We start from the raw sequence: 6240 nt of genomic DNA, 5'->3' as shown, positions 1-6240 counted from the left end.
ATAAAGCCCGTGCACACGTGTGGTCAGAATATATAACTATGGAAATGTTGCAACATTTAAATGAGGTACTGGCTGTTCATGAAAAGTATTTCGAGATTTATGTTTCCTAGAAAGTGTGCATTTCCATTTTATCATAATCACGTTTAGAGAACAGATGTGTCCATATTGGGTGCACTGCAAAATTGGTGACAACCTTGGCTGAGATGCAATACCTTGGAATTCATGAAAATATTAAAATAGTCATCGAGTGACCTGCAGGGTGCTAAAATAATACCAAATAAAGGTTGGCGTAGTTGTTAAAAAGATCTAATCTAATATTCAATGAAGAAAAAACTGTTTTCTATATTAATGCTTTGAAAAGAGCATATGTTTCATTTGCAAGATGCTCTACATTAATATTTTATTTTAATTTATAATTAAAGTTCTATATAAATTCGCAACTTTTTTTGTTTATAATGTCATGTTTTAAATATTGTTTTAAAACGTCGAAGAAATTGCACTTTAATGCAGTATTCAATCAGTTTAATATGTAAAAACATATATATTTATTTATATTTAAAAGTATGGTTGGTGGCAAAAGCACCTCTTTTTGTTACATTTTATATCTTCAACCTGGCATATCACCTGGTGACAGCTGTCACAGTTTGAATCGCTTCACATTTGAAAGGAAACGACCTTGTCTGCCATTATGTGGCCAACGCAGAAATTTCATTTTCCATTATCCCCGAGATCGGGCAGCTGGCTTGATATTGCTGTCAGCCGAGTGAGAAATGATACTTGGTTTGAGTCGGTGCCTTGCAGTGGCTGTTAGGAACTAGGCATCTCCTTTGATGTGCTCGTGATTGAATGAAAGGAAGAGGGGTGAGATGGGTGAGACACCATCTTAGGCTAAAGCAGAATATACTTTTTGCGGTACATGCACATTTCTTTGTAATGATATTGCTGAATATATATTTAGGTTGTATACGTTTTTTTCATCTCCTCGTAAAAACGCTTGAATGAACATTGATAATTGTCTGTTTTTGGTTCAATATCCATCCAGCAAGATATATATGACCACTTTCATATCCCATATTTTATTTTTGAGGTCTTGACCCAAAAACCAACATTATAAAGCCCTCCCATCTAAATAAAAAAAACCTGCATTGCTTATAAAGGCAATGCACACACACAATGTCATCGGCTCCACGGAAATGCAATGCCAAAGGGCACCATACTTGCATAAACATGCACAAATTGAAATAAACAAAACTGGATTTTTCATACTGCATTTCATATTTGCGAAGCTGTAATGTGGATTTTATAATGAAATTTTATCCAAATAGTTTTTTGAGCTGTGGTCGGCATGTTTGTTTGCTCCTCCGCATGGAGGAGCTCGGGATTACGATGTGTAGCGAGCAAATGGTCCGCACGCATGAATAATTCATGCGAGATTTTAGTGCCAGTGTGATGGTGGCAAATTGTCTTGTAATTGGACCCCTAATATTTTCGTTTCTCGCTGGTTATTTTCTTAAACCAATGCTAATCCACTGCAGCGTGTGATGCAATGAAATATGCAATGAATATATATATTTTTATAAACATCAATTATATTTTTCACTGCGAATGCATCAATGTTTGTCAATGTCGTACCAAGCCCACAACATTTCTGTTAAGTGTAACATGTAGGATTAATGGCATATAAATTAAACAACACCTCATTAAACCATTAATGAATTCATTATAAGTCCTGAACACCATACTTAAATTTAAATATTTCAAATTAATCTAAATGTAAATCATTTCAATCTTGTTTGATTTAGATTTTTAATTGTATGTAAACGAAAACACTATGGTTCTAAATACGGTTTTACATGACTGTGCATTAATGGAACATTATATTAATTGTCAATTATAACGGTGTGTTAATAAACATTTTATTTGCGCATATTGATCCATAAAAAAACATACGTCATTTTATATATATTTTGGGTTTCCATTATTAATGCCATGTTTAGCAAAACGTGTGCGTGTGTGTTTATTCATGGTGAAATGGCTCATATGTTTGAACGTCGAGAAAGCTGGGCTCAGTGCAGTAACTAGAGAGATGGCCTTTCAAATGAATAATTCATTGTGAACCTTATCACGGCAAGCCTCATGTGCAGTTGCCCTGAAGCTGAGCCAAGCCTCTCCTTGTATTTTGCAGCTTATCATTGATTTTCATTCGCTGGACAGTAATGCAGCATAATAAAATAATCCACTACAATTGAAGGTCAAGAATGTTGATGGGAATATAAAAAAAATCGCAGATTCACAAATTACGTCGACTTCATTTGAATGTTTTTTTTAAACGTTTTTTTTTCTTTTGAAAGCTTAATTTTGTCTTTTGTAATCATGTATCACATATATTGGAATCGTATGCTCTACGTTTTGCCAAAATACTTATTACGGTAAATGGAATTGGCCAAACATCTCAATATAATACGCTCATAATTAATAATTTTGAGACTCATTGCAGCTCTCCTGGATACATTAAGGGCATTATCATTGTTGATGTTATATTGTTAATTCAATATTATAAATGCCATTGTTGTCATTACTAATTGTGAAAGAAATGCCAGAACAGTAATAATGTATTGTATAACTTCCCTGTCACCAGTGGTATTGTGTTTGGTATGTTGCATTCACCAGCGCAGTAATTTTAAAGGGGATTGTGTATAACTAAATATATATTTTAAATAACACGGTAAACCAAATGTGTTGATTGTTTGAGCTATATAATTTTACTCCTGTTAAAATAATAGTAGATGACTCTCCATTGGTTTGTGCTGGTGAGACGCGATTCTAAAGGGTGGCTATAAAAGAGAAGCATCTGCATTTTAAAAGAGCTTTATTTAATGTTGATGTAACGCCTCCCTGTGCTGTGCTTGCAGGGCACACCGACACGAGGATGCGACGTTAGCCATCGTGTGGGAATAGGCTCTAACTCTAAGACACCGATTCCTGTCGAAAACATTTTCACAAGTTTGTGCAAATTTCGATTTAAAGCTTTCGTGACTGCAGGGATTCATCTTCTTGGTTCTTTCGGTAAAGTCACGTAGAATGGAAATAATAAAATAATACAATTTAAATATCCCAGCTTAAATAGACGCTCCAAGCCTGGGGTGTGTCATTCAGACTCTGTCTTCTCGACAGACCTGTTCTCCACCTGAGGACGGCTGCTTGCGTTGTGGCCGAAACGTCGTGAGAATTATTTTAGAATGTTTTATTTTTCTTATTTCATTATTTCCATTCTACGTGACTTTACCGAAAGAACCAAGAAGATTTGTACAAATTGTACGTTGGCTGTAAATTCTGCAAAATAAAAAAATCAACTCTCCCAAATTCGTATTTTGTCTCTCTTCGCCCTGCGGATTCGGTGGGGCTCTTTTCAGCAAACATTAACCCCACGCAGCCAATCGGCGGCTGAGGGAGTGCCAACGAGAATTACTGGTCTTTGGTTCTTTCGGTAAAGTCACGTATAAAGATAAAATAATAAATTAAATAATTATTTTATCTTTAAATAAATTAAATAATTATTTTATCTTTATACGTGACTTTACCGAAAGAACCAAAGAGTAATTCCTGCAGTCACGAAAGCTCCAAAATTAAGAGAGAATTACTGGCATCAGCATGCGCCCTGGCGGTGGGCTGAGCCGACCAACCAGGCTCTGTCTGCCGCACACGCGAACGCACGCATGGTAAATGCAACTAAACTATTCATTATTATTTCACCAGGTAAGGTCCACTGAGCTACGTCGCTTTTTTTCAAAATCGACCTGCCAACAAACTATAGCCCAATTAGGGGGCTTATCGTGTCAATGCAGGTGATTGACATTTTCTCCACCCTTCATTGATGATGGCGACGAGGCGATTATAATGATACTAGACTATTGCGATGATAGTGATCATATTGATGATCATGATGATGACAACGATAATAGTGATTGTAATGAGAATTACGATAATAATGAAACTGTCACAGGTGATAGTAGTCCCCTAAATCCCAATCCACCGACTCACACCAACGGCTATCTCATGGTGATCCGTCAACCCTTGCCTCCTAAGCACTGGTTACAAACATGTAACAACAATGTGTGCACGCTGCACCAGGCATCCATTTCAAGTGAATCTCCTGATGTGGCAGTTGAAACGATGTACATGCATGCTAAGTGACCTCGCCTCTGTGCAAACAGCAGTAGAAGTGATTATACCACGGTCGATCGGCCCGGTCGCATGTGGTGGGGGTAAAGTATGGGTGCCCCCACCACTTGCAAGAAGTCTGAACAGCGTGGAATCGTAGGCAAAATACGCTATACACATTAACAAAAAATGTTTACCAGGTAAGGCCCACTGAGCTATAAAGCCTTTGTTCAGAAGCGACCTGGCCACAAATGATAGTTCATGTGGCAATATATAGCATTTTAAATATTGATTTGAAGCTTTCGTGACTGCAGGAATCCATACTCTATGGTTCTTTCGGTAAAGTCACGTAGATAGAAAAATAAATAAAAGAACACAGCGTTTCGGTCGCAACACAAACGTCCGTTTAAATGTGGAGGGAAAAACCGGAGGACCAGGAGACAAATCCATGCGACGACGGGGAGAGAGTGAGAGAGAGACATGGAAACTCCAAAATATACCTGCGTCAGGGTCAGGATCGAACCCACATACACATGTGGCGAGATGTTAACTCCCTCGCATAGTGGCGAGGCTTTCTAGAGCTGCCTCAAAGGCCCTTCCGCGAGTCTTGGCATGAGCAAGCAAATGCACCTGCTGTACCTTAACCATCTTTTTTTTCCAATCATTACTGTACTGTACGGCAATGATGACCACATACTCTGCATGGGCTGGGCCCTGAGAGTCTGCACAGCTTTGCCCGGTTTCTCTCTAAACCTCTGCCAATAAAAAGAACAAATGATCACACGCACGTGCAGAGACATATCACAGAAATGGATTGCGAGTGGAGCATCTTCTAAAGGAACATAAATATGTTTTTTAATTGATACTTTAGAGAATTAATGCATATTGGAGGTTTTTAATCAAGATTCAAGGTGAATTGAAGCAAATGATCATATAATATTGTAATATTAATAATTGCATATACGGAGGAATGAGATGTGGGAGAGGGCAGGGAGTCTCTGTGCTCGTTAAACTTAATAACAGGTTGAATTAAGGGATTATCGTAGAACTAAAGTTGCTTTTCACCTTAACCAAATGCCATTTTAGGGAGCAGCAGCCAGTCTTTGATGCCATTATTTTGGAGAGTGGCTCTTCCTAAGGCTTGTCATTGTGTGTAAGAAATATCACAGCCGCACTGCCTGAACTGATCAGGTATCTCTTTGTTTTCTGTTGAGTAGACCTTGAAATATACTTGATAGTGATAGCCTTTGCACATTCCGGGAATATGTATTTGGCACAATTCAATATTTTATGCATCACAATTTTAGTTTCAGATGTGAACTGGTAAAATCAAATATGTATATACACTATGAGACCTCCTTTACCAGTGGCAAAATATAGTAGTAGGTTTTTACCCTTTAAACTGGTACAAAACTTACACCTTTGAAAGCTGTCTCGGGTGTGGACCAATCAACTTCAAGGGCAGTGCATATCATTACCATTATCAGAGTTGTTTCTTTTTGTTTGCATTTTGACTACTTGTGTTGTGGTTATTGCAAACATGATGCCTTGTACAAAGGTGTCAGTTTTGTACCAGTTTAAAGGGTAAAAACCTACTACTCAAATATGTATGTTGAACTTCTTTCGCACAGTATGTAGCCAAACCTCTCATCCATAATGATCTGCGTGACACATATCTCGGATCCTATTATCTTCGCGGTTATCCGTGTTTTTGCAACACCAGTCTGTGGGGGAAAATTTGCAGATAATCACGGATTATTGGATAAATGTGTTGATGTTTGGAAAACAGGGAAACATTCCAGAAAGCGGAATAAGAGAATCGCAGATTATTGTGTATAACAGGAAGAATAGGGCTGCAGGTGATAGAAGTTGCATGCAGACCCTGCAGCATCCACGGGTAATATGAAAGTGGATAAGAGGAGTTCCCCTACGGTTGTAATTTACTTGATTTCGTACCAACATTTACAAATGTTTTGCAGATGCATACTTCCTTGCTGCTGCTGGTATGTATTCACGATGTCAGTGAATTCACATTATTAAAAATGATATGCCATGCTTCAAAGAAATACAAAAGTAACA

This window comes from Lampetra planeri, chromosome 13, assembly GCF_965212315.1.
Source record: "Lampetra planeri chromosome 13, kcLamPlan1.2.h2, whole genome shotgun sequence".
In the NCBI taxonomy this organism is placed as follows: Eukaryota; Metazoa; Chordata; class Hyperoartia; order Petromyzontiformes; family Petromyzontidae; genus Lampetra; species Lampetra planeri.
The sequence above is the reverse complement of the archived record's forward strand: the minus strand, read 5'-3'. Positions refer to the sequence as shown.